The sequence below is a fragment of the Rattus norvegicus genome, chromosome X (assembly GCF_036323735.1).
Source record: "Rattus norvegicus strain BN/NHsdMcwi chromosome X, GRCr8, whole genome shotgun sequence".
Lineage (NCBI taxonomy): Eukaryota > Metazoa > Chordata > Mammalia > Rodentia > Muridae > Rattus > Rattus norvegicus.
Window position 1 is genome coordinate 150483256 of NC_086039.1, and position 14945 is coordinate 150498200.

General features: G+C 38.5%; 1 long non-coding RNA gene and 2 other non-coding genes across 6 annotated transcripts in view; all 3 read right to left on the reverse strand.

Annotated features, from left to right (window-relative positions):
• LOC108349259 (uncharacterized) overlaps positions 1 to 14945 on the reverse strand; it is a 75470-nt gene that overhangs the window by 16365 nt on the left and 44160 nt on the right. For 3 of the 4 annotated variants that reach the window (XR_010061302.1, XR_010061301.1, XR_001842825.3), the window contains one exon: positions 1 to 14945. This exon is cut by the window's right edge. This is a non-coding gene — a long non-coding RNA (uncharacterized LOC108349259). The other variant, XR_005498163.2, reaches the window with a different exon arrangement.
• Positions 3159 to 3239, reverse strand: Mir3580 (microRNA 3580). The gene has a single exon (NR_037373.1). It is a non-coding gene; the product is annotated as a microRNA 3580 (primary transcript).
• On the reverse strand, positions 4911 to 4987 carry Mir465 (microRNA 465). Its single transcript, NR_032762.1, has one exon. It is a non-coding gene; the product is annotated as a microRNA 465 (primary transcript).

Below are 14945 nucleotides of genomic sequence, written 5' to 3' on the forward strand. Positions count from 1 at the left end.
TGCTCTTGCAGGAGACTGGAATTTATTTCAGTCATATCTTGGCTTATAATCATCCAGTATTTCAGTTCCAGGGAATCTGATATCCTTTACTCTCCTCCATGTACAGCAGCCTGCGTGTATCTTACATAATAGATATTTAGTTAAAACACTTACAATACATAAAATAAAAATAGTGAGAGCTACTAGAATACTTCTTTCAATGTGTAACTAAGAAAGTATTATTCAAACCTATAATAATTATAAATAGTACTGCCATTGAAGTATCAATAAACCCTAATATACTTGATTATTTTGTTTAGAGAATCTGTTACATCCAATCACCCAAATCTTAGAACAACTTGAATGTGAATGTGCTAATGCTTAATTTTGAAATGTTCTATATGCATTGTTAATCATATCTTTAAACTTACCTTGTAGACTATGTTCTCTTGTTATGGTGTCCCAGGAACTTGGGATTCAATACCCATGGCATCCTGACTAGCCTATACATCACTTTGTAGCTCAATTTTGGTGCTTTGATATTCTGTCTGTTCAATGAACTATATAAACACAAGATGGATGGGTTCTTTTGTTTATTTTCATATCACTAAGAAAGTCTTTATGACTTTTTACATGCAACTGTACATGTGATAAAGATTAAACAGAGACCACAACAAAGAACCATATATCCCTGTATGCAGTAGTGTACAAAATGACCATAGAAGGTTGTCAAGGTTGGCTGTACATATAGCACCATTATCACCGAGGTGTATCAAATTGGGAACAGAGTGAGCCTTATTCTACTCAGAGGAGCGCCATACATATTTATGTCCTGGAGTGACACTAATCTGAGTACAGCACGGCACACAACAGTCTGGCATCCAAGTCCTCTTTATCCATTAAACGTTCATCACAGTTTGAAAATGCATGAGAATTCTAGAGTGACATAATTTACTCAATGACCTTAGATGGTAACTTGCATTTCTCTTCGATTTCTTAAAAAATTTAGCTGACTTCTATTTCATTACAATCATTATTTTTTAAATTAATACAATATGTGGAGTAAAATGCATTGTCCTAAAGGTTATCTCCTTAATTCACTAACACAATGGCAAGTACTCCACCCATCCATCTGAACACATCTAGCTATATTCACATTTTCAGTTATAAGGTTTCCATACTTTTGCAAGAATACCTTTGAACTTTCTTTTTTAAAAACTGTTTAAGTTTTTTTAAGTTCGCATTTTGTCCCTCTCCTGGTCCACTCTCTAACTGCGCCACATTCCATATTCCTTTCCCCCCATCTCCATGAGGATGTCCCCACCCTGACATTCCACCAGTTAGGGTCCACGTTTCTTGAGGGCTAGGTGCATCTTCTCTAAGTCCAGACCCAGTAGGCCTCTGATATATATATATATATATATATATATATATAAAACTTTAAACTTGCTTTATAGCCAAAGCTGGTCTTGAAACTGTTACATTTGATGGTCCCAAATAACTGGAATAATAGTCATGTGGTACCATACTCAGACTATCCTTATCCTAATAACTATACCTGCTATAATATGTTCTTAATGATTACAAAATACAAATGCATTTTTCTATGAGCAGAAAATTATTCTCCAAATTTGTGTTATTTTATCTGTAATTATTCATAAAATGGGATACTGCAAGGAATCATACATTCATTAAATCATACATTTATTTATTTATTTTTTTGGTTCTTTTTTTCGGAGCTGGGAACCGAACCCAGGGCCTTGCGCTTCCTAAGCAATCGCTCTACCACTGAGCTAAATCCCCAACCCCTAAATCATACATTTATTAAAAGATCAGAGAAGTTCTGTCATTGGTAAGTGCATATATATCATCATCACTGTCACATGAAACTGAGAACTTGACTCAGACATGTGCCATAGTTATTTATTTAGCTGAGTGGTATTAATCTAAGTAATGCTTTACACACAGCATATTTGATATTAATTTTATGGAAAATGAGCATCATACATTTACTTATCATCCCAGCATTAAAACTGCACGAGGGCCAGCAGGGTGATTCGAGAGTAAAGGTACTTAACACCAAGCCCGATGACCAAGTTTAAACCCAAGAAACCTTCAAGTGGAAGGAGATCTAGAACTGATTCTAGCAAGTTGACCTCTAACCTATATATGAACACAATGGGATACACAGACATGCATATATACACATTAGTTCCATAAAAGAGACACAAGAAGATTCACACACACACACACACACACACACACACACACACACACACACACACACACACACACAGCTTCAATATGTGTCTTAAATACATCTGTTGTTAAGGGTGCATTCTTGTTTAAGTGGCAATTCCACTGTGTTTGTACCTATAAAAAATGGTGAGGTGTGTGCTACAAGAAATATTGGACAGTGTGTTTCTCTATCTAGAACAGCTCTCTGGTCATATGTACTTCATGTGAAAAGCATGTAAGTACAGAAAACTTGGTAGGAAAAACCCTTAGTAAGAGGTGTAGTAGCCTGGTCCTCCAGAGGCACAACAAACATAGGTGAGTTTCAGAGTGCCTTGACTACCAATGTCTGGCTCTGTGTTCACCCTGCTTTCCTGGGGACACTTAAAGGACCACAAAGCATCCACTTCCTTGGGTAATCCTTGAAGAGGGTGGGCAGCAACAATCAGAATGGAACTGTGTCCCACCAATCCCTCACCACTCAGGTATGCCTTAGGTGAGCTGCATACTACCCCTGACTATCCTGGTCTTGGACCACAGCACTTCTTACCTTCCTAAAGAGTCCTGCTGTCATCAGGATCATGCACTGAAAACCAGGACAACCAGATGGCTAAAGAACAGCATAGGAACAAAATTAACAAATCACAATCATACAACTCTGGTATGATGTCTTCCATCTTGCATTTTTTCCACCTGAATTTTATAGTCAAGTTTCTGTTTGCTTCTATAATTGTCAAAGCATAATGAGATCACATTAAATATTTATCTATTATAAAACATTTTAATAACTGTGTTCAATTCTCTGACTTCTAGCTATTTGTGAGATGGCAAATGAACAACTGAAATCATCCAAAGGAAGCCTAAGTTACAGAAGTAACCATAGAACATCTAAATTAAGGAGAAGCCACCATACTCATCATCCAGACTGATCAAATGAAGAATTTGGTGAACTTTACTCTACTCATACTACCCTAGTCACAGATACCTCATGTCACCAGAATAAGTACAAGCAGGGCATAGCACACTATTACATTAATGAGGAAGTCCCATCACACTCCCTCCATCATTTTCAATATTCAAAATAAAACGAATTATCCCAATAAAAAAATCATACCCCCTTTTTGATGTATTTCTTGATGAAAATAGTCATCTAATTGTTTCATTATCAGTTTTACTAAAATCACATCTACTTGCATTCTCTTTTAAAGCCTGACTGGCAAAGACAACAAGCCTTAGGCAGATTTGCATTTATGAATTACATTGATGTTTCTTTAGTCTTGTTTTTCATTTTGAGAAAAGCTCTCCCAAGTACCTTCTTCTCTTTCAAATTCATTACATACGTATATGTTTTAAAGATAGAATTTAAAGTTGTCCACATTTATAGCATACCTTTGAAGGATATGTAGATTCAAAGGACCAAGCCATGTTCTCCTGCAACCATACTGTTCAGATCATACCATACCTGAATATCACTATCAACATACAGGTCACATCATAAGCAGCATGCCTACGGATCAGTACTCTACCAGATAGGACTTAGTTAAGAGGAAAATTAACTCATAGTTATGAGCGTAAAGAAGTGCACATAGCATGGTTATAGAGAATTTAAGCTTCATCAGCTTCTATAATTGCCCAAATATTTCATCAGATCTCTAAATCCAGCATACTTGCAACCCAAAATTATTTAACTGTTAAGTCCAATGGGCTTTCGACCACATTGGCTTTTAATATATATCTCTATAGATCCTTTGTTGTAGTCTCTGTTTATATGCACAACTGCAGGAATGATTAGGATATACTTTGTTTTTCTGAAACGACTTACTAAGACTTTATGTTCACTAGGTTTATTGTATCTATACACTAAATGGGCAGTTGAAATTATCTGTCATCTATTACTCATGTAGTCCACATGGTTGCAAGTTAACCAATTAAAGGAGTATTCACAGTATTCTAAATATATTCATTTTTCCACATTCCCTCTTCTTTGCTCTTACTCCTAAACCATAATGGCAACTAAAGTATCCTTTATTTATCTCCCTTGTTCATTACTCTTGATTTTATTCTGGGTTATTTCCATAGTTACAATTACTGTGGAGTTACTTAATTCAGGGATCAGGTTAAAAAATCTCTAGTGAATTTGATGATACTGCACCATGCTCATATACATGATACTTCCAGAAACACTGTGTACTATCTAAACAAGTTGTTGGCAAAAGGGTCCCCTTGGGAAGAAGCTAATGCTTCCCTGCCATCAAATCTAAATAAAAAATATTTTTAAAACGAAATTACACGCAATAATAGTAGGTTCTCTCCTAGTTTTGTAACCTTTCCAGTCATTAAAAACATGACCAGCTTTACAATAACAAAGATGCTTTCTTTCCTGTTAAGTAGGTTAAGTCAACCAAAAATGCAATAAAAATGTTTTGTGTACCACCATCAAAAGAATAAGGAAAAGAAAAAGAAACCAAAAGATATAAAAGAAGAAAACAGATTCAAGATTGTAGGTTACAAGATAATAGGATTAGTAGTAGGGAGGTACGGAGATGAAGAATAAGGACAACCTACGAAAACGCACATCCAAAATTGAATATGATATTTAATATTTGTATGGTTTTAGAAAATACAAGAAATATTTAGCTCATCTATGATTATACAGAAGGCACTTCACTAGAAATCATATTAAATGTAGAATGTGGTAAGCCTTACTCTACTCAGAAAGGCACTGATCAAACTTCATTCATCACACCAGCACCGTTCTAAATAGGGCACTGCATCCAAGCCCTTTGATGAAATGTTCATACATTAGATTCTAATAGTCTTCTTAACTTTCTTAACTTTCCAATCCATAATCATTAAGGGCCAATTAAAGTGTCATATGGTAGCTCGTGACTGTATATGTTTCTTAAAATATATATATATATACACAACACGGAAAAAATCTAATGGAGTCAATAAATACTGAAGGAAACAATTCTCATAACTATCTATATAGCATTCACCACCAAGTGAAATATGCCGTGCCAGGAATTGTTTATATCTAGTTGGGTCACTGGCCAAATGGATAACTCCAAACAACTTAGGCTATGGAAAAGGCTTGTAAGTTGTAAAACCTGTTGGTAAGGCCACACTGTTGAACAAGGAAGTCAAACTGGTACCTGTACAACCTTTATCCCTACTGACTAACATTCAAGATACTGGAAGTTACTCTTTATGATACTAGAAGAAAAACTGTAACCATCAACCCAACTACAAGCCATGTTCTGCTCCATAGTAGCAAAAACGCTATGCCAGTAAACAATTACTCTCTCAATGGGTTTAAGGCCTGCTGAATAAGATGAATTCATGTCTAACATTAATCAGGGTATCAAGGCTCTGGGCCATGAGCCTAGGAAGGAAAACCAAACACTATTTTTCTCCTAAAAGAACAAAGCAATTAATTAAATGACCCCAAATGATGTTTCCCTCTATAGTAGTTTCCCTCTGTAAGTGTTTTGCTCAGCCACCATCAAAGTTTCCTCTTACAGAGGATGGAAAAACACAGAGACCTAAACTGGGCTGCATACAGAGAAAGAGAGAATTTGAATCAATACCACAGAATTTCCAAGTTGGTATTACTCTAGCAAATACATCACTCTTGATAATTTTATCACTATTCTCTGTACTAATGTTTAATGTTCCAGGGTAAAAGATAGAATTATACATATAATCTTAAGTAAATAGTCACTGGGTTAATTTAACCTACACAAATACAGGCAAACACTCAACTTCGGGTGGCTTTTCGATAGTAACTGCATATATACTACTATTTACCCCCGGAGAAATCATCAATTTAAGTGCATGATGATCCTTATTTTACATAATAAGTTGCTTTTCATGTTTTTATAAGACTGAAACAAATCAAGAGTATAGTCTAGTATACAGTGTGGATTTTAGGAATCTTTACCCTCTATTATACTTTCTCCTAAAAATAGTAAAAGCAATGTACAGTAATCCAGTAGCCAACATTAAACTAAATGGAGAGAAACTTGAAGCAATCCCACTAAAATCAGGGATAATAAGGCTGCCCACACTCTCCCTACTTATTCAATTTAGTACTCGAAGTCCTAGTCAGAGAAATCAGACATTGAAAGGTCAAAGGGATAGAATTGGAAGGGAAGAAGTCAACATATCACTATTTGCAGATGATAGGATAGCATACTTAACTGATTACTAAAGTTCCAGAGAAATAACTAATCCTGATAAACAACTTCAGCAAAGTGTCTTGGTAAAAAATTATCTGAAACAAATCAGTAGCCTTCCTCTACTGAAAGGATAAACAGGCTGAGAAAGAAATTAGGGAAATGACGCCCTCCATAACAGTCCGAAATGAAAAAAAAACAAAAAAACAAAAAAAAACAAAAAAAAAACAAAACAAAACCTCATGTGACTCTAACCAAAGAAGTAAAATTTCTATGTGATAAAAATTTGAATTATTTGAAGAAAGAAAATGAAGATCTAAAAAGATGAAAAGACCTAGCATGCTCAGGGATTGGCAGGATTAATACAGTAAAAATGGCCATTTTGTCAAAAGCAATCTACAGATTCAATGCAATCCCCATCAAAATCACAACACAATTTTTCAAAAAATAAGAAAAGCAATTTGCCAATTTATTTGCAATATTGAAAAAAACAGGATAGTGAAAATTATCCTCAACAAAAAAAGAACTTATGGGGGAATCACCATTACAGACCTCAAAATGTGTAACAGAGCAATAGTCATAAAAACTGTATGTTATTGTTACAGAAACAGGCAGGGTGATCTGTGGAATAGAAGTGATGACCCAGAAATGAACCCAGGCACCTATGGTCACATGATCTTTGACAAAGTAGCTAAAACCATCCAGTGAAAAAAGGATAGCATTTTCAACAACTGCTGCTGGTTCTACTGGAGGTCAAGGATGTAGAAGAATGCAAACTGATACACTCTTCTCACCATGTATAAAGCTTAAGTCAAAGTGGATCAAGGACACCCACATCAAACCAGATACACTCAAGCAAACAGAAGAAAAATGGGGAAGACTCTGGAACACAAGGACACTGGGGGAAATTTCCTGAACAAAATTTCAATGGCTTATGCTCTAAGATCAAGAATGGACAAACAGGACATCATAAAACTCAAAAGATTCTGTAAGGCACATGACACTGTCTTTAGGATAAGCAAACAACACATTGAGGAAAGATCTTTGCCAATCCTAAATTTGATAAAAGGGCTTATATCCAATATACAAAGAACTCATGAAGCCAAACAAACCTATTAAAAATGGGATGCAGAGCTAAAAAAATATTTCTTACCTGAGTAAGAATATCAAATAGCTGAAATGTAGCTAAAGAAAACCTCAAAATCCTTAGTCATCAGGGAAATGCAACATACACAACCCTGAGATTCCACCTCACATCATTCAGAATGGCTAAGGTCAAAAACTCAGGGGACAACAAATGCAGGCAAGGAGCTGGAGAAAGGAACACTACTCCATTGTTGACAGGATTGCAATCTGGAACAACAACACTAGAAAACAGTATGGAGTTTCCTCAGAAAACAGGACATTGCACTACACCAGTACCCAGCCATACCACTCTTGGGCATATAGCGAAAAGATGCTCAAATATATAACAAAGGCAAGGGCTCCAATATGTTCACAGAAGCCTTATTTATGATATAGGCAGAAGATAGAAGGAATCCAGATGCCCTTCAACAGAGGAAAGGATACAGAAAATGTGGTACATCTACGGTTTTAGAATAATATAAAAAACAAAATGCAACCTTTTATCTCAGAATAGATCCAAGCAAGGCAATACAACAAGATAACTGCTACATAGGTGACCTGATTCAGGAAAGCTATCCATGGCGGCCTACAATAGTGGCCCCACACTCTCTTACTTTTAAAAATGTACATGAGGGAACACACAAAACAATAACCTTTGATACAATTTATGGGATATAATTCCCCACCTAAACGTACAAAACCCTATTGTCATCCATCCCTCAGGACTATTGATAACAACCTGTAAAAGCAGAGTGGAATCCTAAGGTCACATTCAGAGTTCTCTCAATATGGCTTTTCCAGACACCTCCCTCTCTTACATTCCCTTCCCTTCCAGTCTCTTACCATTCCCTCAAACTTTCCCCCTGCACATCCTTCTTTCTCTTCCAATGAAATGCCTCATTCTTTCTAGTAACAGCCGAACCTGTGAAATCATCCCACATTTCTACAATACATCTACACTGTGGAATACTATTCAGCTATAAAAAGCAATGACTTCATGAAATCATAGGCAATTGCTCCACTATATGCATAGCAGCCTTATTTATAATGGGCAGGAGCTGGAAAGAACCCAGACGTCCATCCACAGAGGAATGGATACTCAACATGTGGTAGTAGCTCTGGTTTTGAAAAATATAAAAAACAAAATGCTACCTTTTCTCTCAGACTGAATCCAGCAAGGGAATGTCCCAAGATAACTGCGACATCTTTTACCTCATTGAGCAAAGCCTCTGCAGGGCGGCCCAGAATTGCAGCCCCACAGTGCCTAACACTGAAAAATGCAGGTGAGGAAACACACAGCAAAATAACCATTGATACAATTTATGAGATATAATTCCCAAACTAAAAATAAAAAAGCACTACACAAACCCGTCCCTCAAGAGCATTCATGACAACCTGTAAAAGCAGAGAGTGGAATCCTAAGTCACCTTCAGTGTTCTCGCCATGTGGCTTCTCTGCACTCCTCCTTCTCTTCTGTTCCCTTCAGTTCCCTTCCTTTCCAGTCCCCTCACCTTCCTTCAGACTATCCTCCTGCACATTTTTCCGTCTTCTCCAATGTGAGGCGTCATTCTATCTTGTACCTGCCTCACCAGTGACATCATCCCGCATTTTAACAAGACATCTATACAGTGGAATACTACTCAGCTCTAAAAAAACCATGACTTCAAGAAAACATAGGTAACTGCTCCACTATGTCCGTCGCAGCCTTATTTATAACGGGCAGGAGCTGGAAAGAACCCAGAAGACCATCCACAGAGGAATGGATACTCAACATGTGGTAGTAGCTCTGGTACTGTAAAAATATAAAAAACAAAATGCTACCTTTTCTCTCCGATTAAATCCAGTAAGGAAATGCTACAAGATGAATGACTGCTAGATATCTGACCTCATTTAGCAAACCTTCTCCATGGCGGCCAAGAATAGTAGCAGCAAACTCTCTTACCTTATAAATGCACATGAGCGAACACAGAACACAATAAACTTTGATTCAATTTATAGGATATAATTTCCCACCCAAACCCAAAGGCCCTCTAGTCATCAATTCCCAGGAACATTCTAACAGTCTCCTCCCCTTCCTTCAGACATTCCTCCCACACATCCTTCCTTCTCCTCCAATGAGAGGCCTCATTCTATCTTGTACCTGCCTCACCAGTGACATAATCCCACATTTCTACAGCACATCTACACTGTGGAGTACTATTCAGCTGCAAAAAACCGTGACTTGAAGAAATCATAGGTAATTGTTCCACTATGTTCATTGTGGCCTTATTTATAATGGGCAGGAGCTGGGAAGAACTCAGATGCCCTTTCACAGAGGCATGGATACAGCAAATGTGATACACCTCTGGCTCTGTAAAAATATAAAAAGCAAAACTCTACCTTCTCTCTCCGAATAGATCCAGGAAGGCAATGGAACAGCATAGCAGCTAAGTAAGTTACCTCATTCAGCAATTCAGCAAAGCGTCAACATGGCGGCCTTGAATAGGAGCTGTACACTCTCTAACCCTTAAAAATGCACATGAGGGAACACACAATACAATAACCTTTGATACAATTTATGAGATATAATTCCCCACATAAACATACAAAGCCCTATACAAATCCATCACTCAAGGACATTCATGACAACCTGTAAATGCCCAAATTGGAATATCCATGTCAGCTTCACTTTTCTCTCAGCCTGGCTTCTACACACTCCTCCTTATCTTCTGTCCCCTTCCTTCAGACTTTCCTCCTGCACTTCCTTCCTTCTTGTCCAATGAGAGAACTCATTTTATCTTGTACCTGCCTCCCCAGATACATCATCCCACATTTCAAAAAGACATCTATACAGTGGAATACTATTCAGCTCTAAAAAACCATGAATTTAAGAAATCATAGGTAACTGATCCACTATGTTCATCGCAGCCTTATTTATAACGGGCAGGAGCTGGAAAGAACCCGGACGCCCATCCACAGATTAATGGATACTCAACATGTGGTAGTAGCTCTGGTATTGTAAAAATATAAAAAACAAAATGCTACCTTTTCTCTCCGACTAAATCCTGCAAGGAAATGCTACAAGATGAATGACTGCTAGATATCTGACCTCATTTAGCAAACCTTCTCCATGGCGGCCAAGAATAGTAGAAGCAAACTCTCTTACCTTTAAAAATGCACATGAGCGAACACAGAACACAATAACCTTTCATTCAATTTATAGGATATAATTTCCCACCCAAACGCAAAGGCCCTCTAGTCATCAATTCCCAGGAACATTCATAACAACCTGTAAAAGCAGAGAGTGGAATCCTAAGGTCACCTTCAGTGTTCTCGCCATGTGGCTTCTCCACACTCCTCCTTCTCTTCCTTTCCCTTCCCTTCCAGTCTCCTCCCCTTCCTTCAGACATTCCTCCCACACATCCTTCCTTCTCCTCCAATGAGAGGCCTCATTCTATCTTGTACCTGCCTCACCAGTGACATCATCCCACATTTCTGCAGCACATCTTCACTGTGGAGTACTATTCAGCTGTAAAAAACCATGACTTCAAGAAATCATAGGTAATTGCTCCACTATGTTCATTGCAGCCTTATTTATAAACTGCAGGTCCTGGAAAGAACCCAGATGCACTTTGACAGAGGCCTGGATACAGAAAATGTGGCACAATTCCTGGTTTTGTAAAAATATAAAAACACTACTTTTTTCTCTCTGAATAGATCCACGAAGGCAATGGAACAGGATAATGGCTACATAAGTTACCTCACTCAACAATTCAGCAAAGCGTCTCCATGGCGGCCTTGAATAGGAGCTGTACACTCTCTAACCCTTAAAAAATGCACATGAGGGAACACACAATACAATAACCTTTGATACAATTTATGAGATATAATTCCCCACATAAACATACAAAGCCCTATACAAATCGATCTGTCAAGGACATTCATGACAGCCTGTAAATGCCCAGATTGGAATATCCATGGGAGCCTCACTTTTCTCTCAGCCTGGCTTATCCACACTCCTCCTTCTCTTCTGTCCCCTTCCTTCAGACTTTCCTCCTGCACATCCTTCCTTCTCCTCTATTGAGAGGCCTCATTCTATCTTGTACCGGCCTCACCTGAGACATCATCCCATATTTCTACAGCACATCTACACTGTGGAATACTACTCAGCTATAAAAAACCATGACTTCAAAAAATCATACATAATTGCTCTCTATGTGCATAGCAGCCTTATTTATAATGGGCAAGAGCTAGAAAGAACCCAGAAGACCATCCACAGAGGAATGGATACTCAACATGTGGTAGTAGCTCTGGTACTGTAAAAATATAAAAAACAAAATGCTACCTTTTTTCTCCGACTAAATCCAGCAAGGAAATGCTACAAGATGAATGACTGCTAGATATCTGACCTCATTTAGCAAACCTTCTCCATGGCGGCCAAGAATAGTAGAAGCAAACTCTCTTACCTTTAAAAATGCACATGAGCGAACACAGAACACAATAACCTTTCATTCAATTTATAGGATATAATTTCCCACCCAAAGGCAAAGGCCCTCTAGTCATCAATTCCCAGGAACATTCATAACAACCTGTAAAAGCAGAGAGTGGAATCCTAAGGTCACCTTCAGTGTTCTCGCCATGTGGCTTCTCCACACTCCTCCTTCTCTTCCGTTCCCTTCCTTTCCCTTCCCTTCCAGTCTCCTCCCCTTCCTTCAGACATTCCTCCCACACATCCTTCCTTCTCCTCCAATGAGAGGCCTCATTCTATCTTGTACCTGCCTCACCAGTGACATCATCCCACATTTCTACAGCATATCCACACTGTGGAGTACTATTCAGCCCTAAAAAACATGTCTTCAAGAAATCATAGGTAATTGCTCCACTATATGCATAGCAGCCTTATTTATAACGGGCAAGATCTAGAAAGAACCCAGAAGACCATCCACAGAGGAATGGATACTCAACATGTGGTAGTAACTCTGGTATTGTAAAAATATAAAAAACAAAATGCTACCTTTTCTCTCAAACTGAATCCAGCAAGGGAATGTCCCAAGATAACTGCGACATCTTTTACCTCATTGAGCAAAGCCTCTGCAGGGCGGCCCAGAATTGCAGCCCCACAGTGCCTAACACTGAAAAATGCAGGTGAGGGAACACACAGCAAAATAACCATTGATACAATTTATGAGATATAATTCCCAAACTAAAAATAAAAAAGCACTACACAAACCCGTCCCTCAAGAGCATTCATGACAACCTGTAAAAGCAGAGAGTGGAATCCTAAGTCACCTTCAGTGTTCTCTCGGCATGGCTTCTCTACATTCCTCCCTCTCTTCCTTTTCCTTCCATTCCAGTCTCCTCCCCGTCCCTCAAACTTTTCTCCAGCACATCCTTTCTTCTCATACAAAGTCAAGCCTAATTCTATCTTGTACCTGCCTCATCTGAGACATCATCCCACATTTCTGCAACATATCTACACTGTGGAGTACTATTCAGCCCTAAAAAATCATGACTTCAAGAAATCATAGGTAATTGCTCCACTCTGTTCATTGTGGCCTTATTTATAACGGGCAAGAGCTAGAAAGAACCCAGAAGACCATCCACAGAGGAATGGATACTCAACATGTGGTAGTAGCTCTGGTATTGCAAAAATATAAAAAAACAAAATGCTACCTTTTCTCTCCGACTAAATCCAGTAAGGAAATGCTACAAGTTGACTGCTAGATATCTGACCTCATTTAGCAAAGCTTCTTCATGGCGGCCTAGTATAGTAGCAGCAAACTCTCTTACCTTTAAAAATGCACATGAGCGAATACAGAACACAGTAACCTTTGATTCAATGTATACGATATTATTTCCTACCCAAACGTAAAGGCCCTCTAGTCATCCATCCCCAGGAACATTCATAACAACCTGTAAAAGCAGAGAGTGGAATCCTAAGGTCACCTTCAGTGTTCTCGCCATGTGGCTTCTCCACACTCCTCCTTCTCTTCCGTTCCCTTCCCTTCCAGTCTCCTCCCCTTCCTTCAGACATTCCTCCCACACATCCTTCCTTCTCCTCCAATGAGAGGCCTCATTCTATCTTGTACCTGCCTCACCAGTGACATCATCCCACATTTCTACAGCACATCTACACTGTGGAGTACTATTCAGCTGTAAAAAACCATGACTTCAAGAAATCATAGGTAATTGCTCCACTATGTTCATTGCAGCCTTATTTATAAGAGGCAGGAGCTAGAAAGAACTCAGATGCCCTTTGACAGAGGCATGGATTCAGAAAACATGGCACAGCACTTGTTTTGTAAAAATATAAAAAGTAAAACACTACCTTTTCTCTCTGAATAGATCCACGAAGGCAATGGAACAGGATAATGGCTACATAAGTTACCTCACTCAGCAATTCAGCAAAGCATCTCCATGGCGGCCTTGAATAGGAGCTGTACACTCTCTAACCCTTAAAAATGCACATGAGGGAACAAACAACACAGTAACCTTTGATACAATTTGTGAGATATAATTCCCCACATAAACATACAAAGTTTTATATAAATCCATCTGTCAAGGACATTCATGACAGCCTGTAAATGCCCAGATTGGAATATTCAGTCTCTCTGCCTGGCTTCTCCACACTCCTCCTTCTCTTCAGTTCCCTTCCTTTCTCTTCCAGTCTAGTGTCCTCTCCTTCCTTCAGACTTTCCTCCTGCACATCCTTCCTTCTCATCCAATGAGAGGCCTCATTCTTTTTTGTAACTGCCTCACCTGAGACATCATCCCACATTTCAACAACACATCTACAGAGGGGAATACTACTCAGCTATAAGAAACAATGATTTCATGAAATCATTAGCAAATGGATTGAACTAGAAAATATCATACTGAGTGAGGTTTTACAGTGTGAGAGAAACACACATGGCATGCACTAACTGATAAGTTGGTATTATCCCAAAAGTTCGAAATATCCAAGCCATAATTCTCGAACCTCAGGAAGCTCAGGAAGGATGATCAAAATGGGGATGCTTCACTCCTTCTTAAAACCGGGAACAAAAATATTCATTGGAAGGGATATGCAGGCAATTTTTCGAGCAGAGACTGAAGTAAGAGCCAAAACCAGGTGAGAAAAATAATGCCAACCAACTAAGCTCTCAGGGACTAACCACTACCGCAAGAGCATACATGGATCGAACCATGGCTTCAGCTACATATGTAGCAGTGGATGGCCTTGCTGGGTGCCAATGAGAGAAGCCCAAGGTTGGACCCCCCGTGTAGCAATATGTTGCAGGAGGGAGGAGGAAGGGTTGGTGGATGGGGAGGAAACCAGGAAATGGTGTAACATTTTAAATGTAAATAACTGCATCCAATAAAATTAAAAAAATAGATTTAAGTCATCATTATCATAGAGAACTGTTTTTTATTGCCAATGCGTCCATCATGTCTTAAGAGACTTTGTCA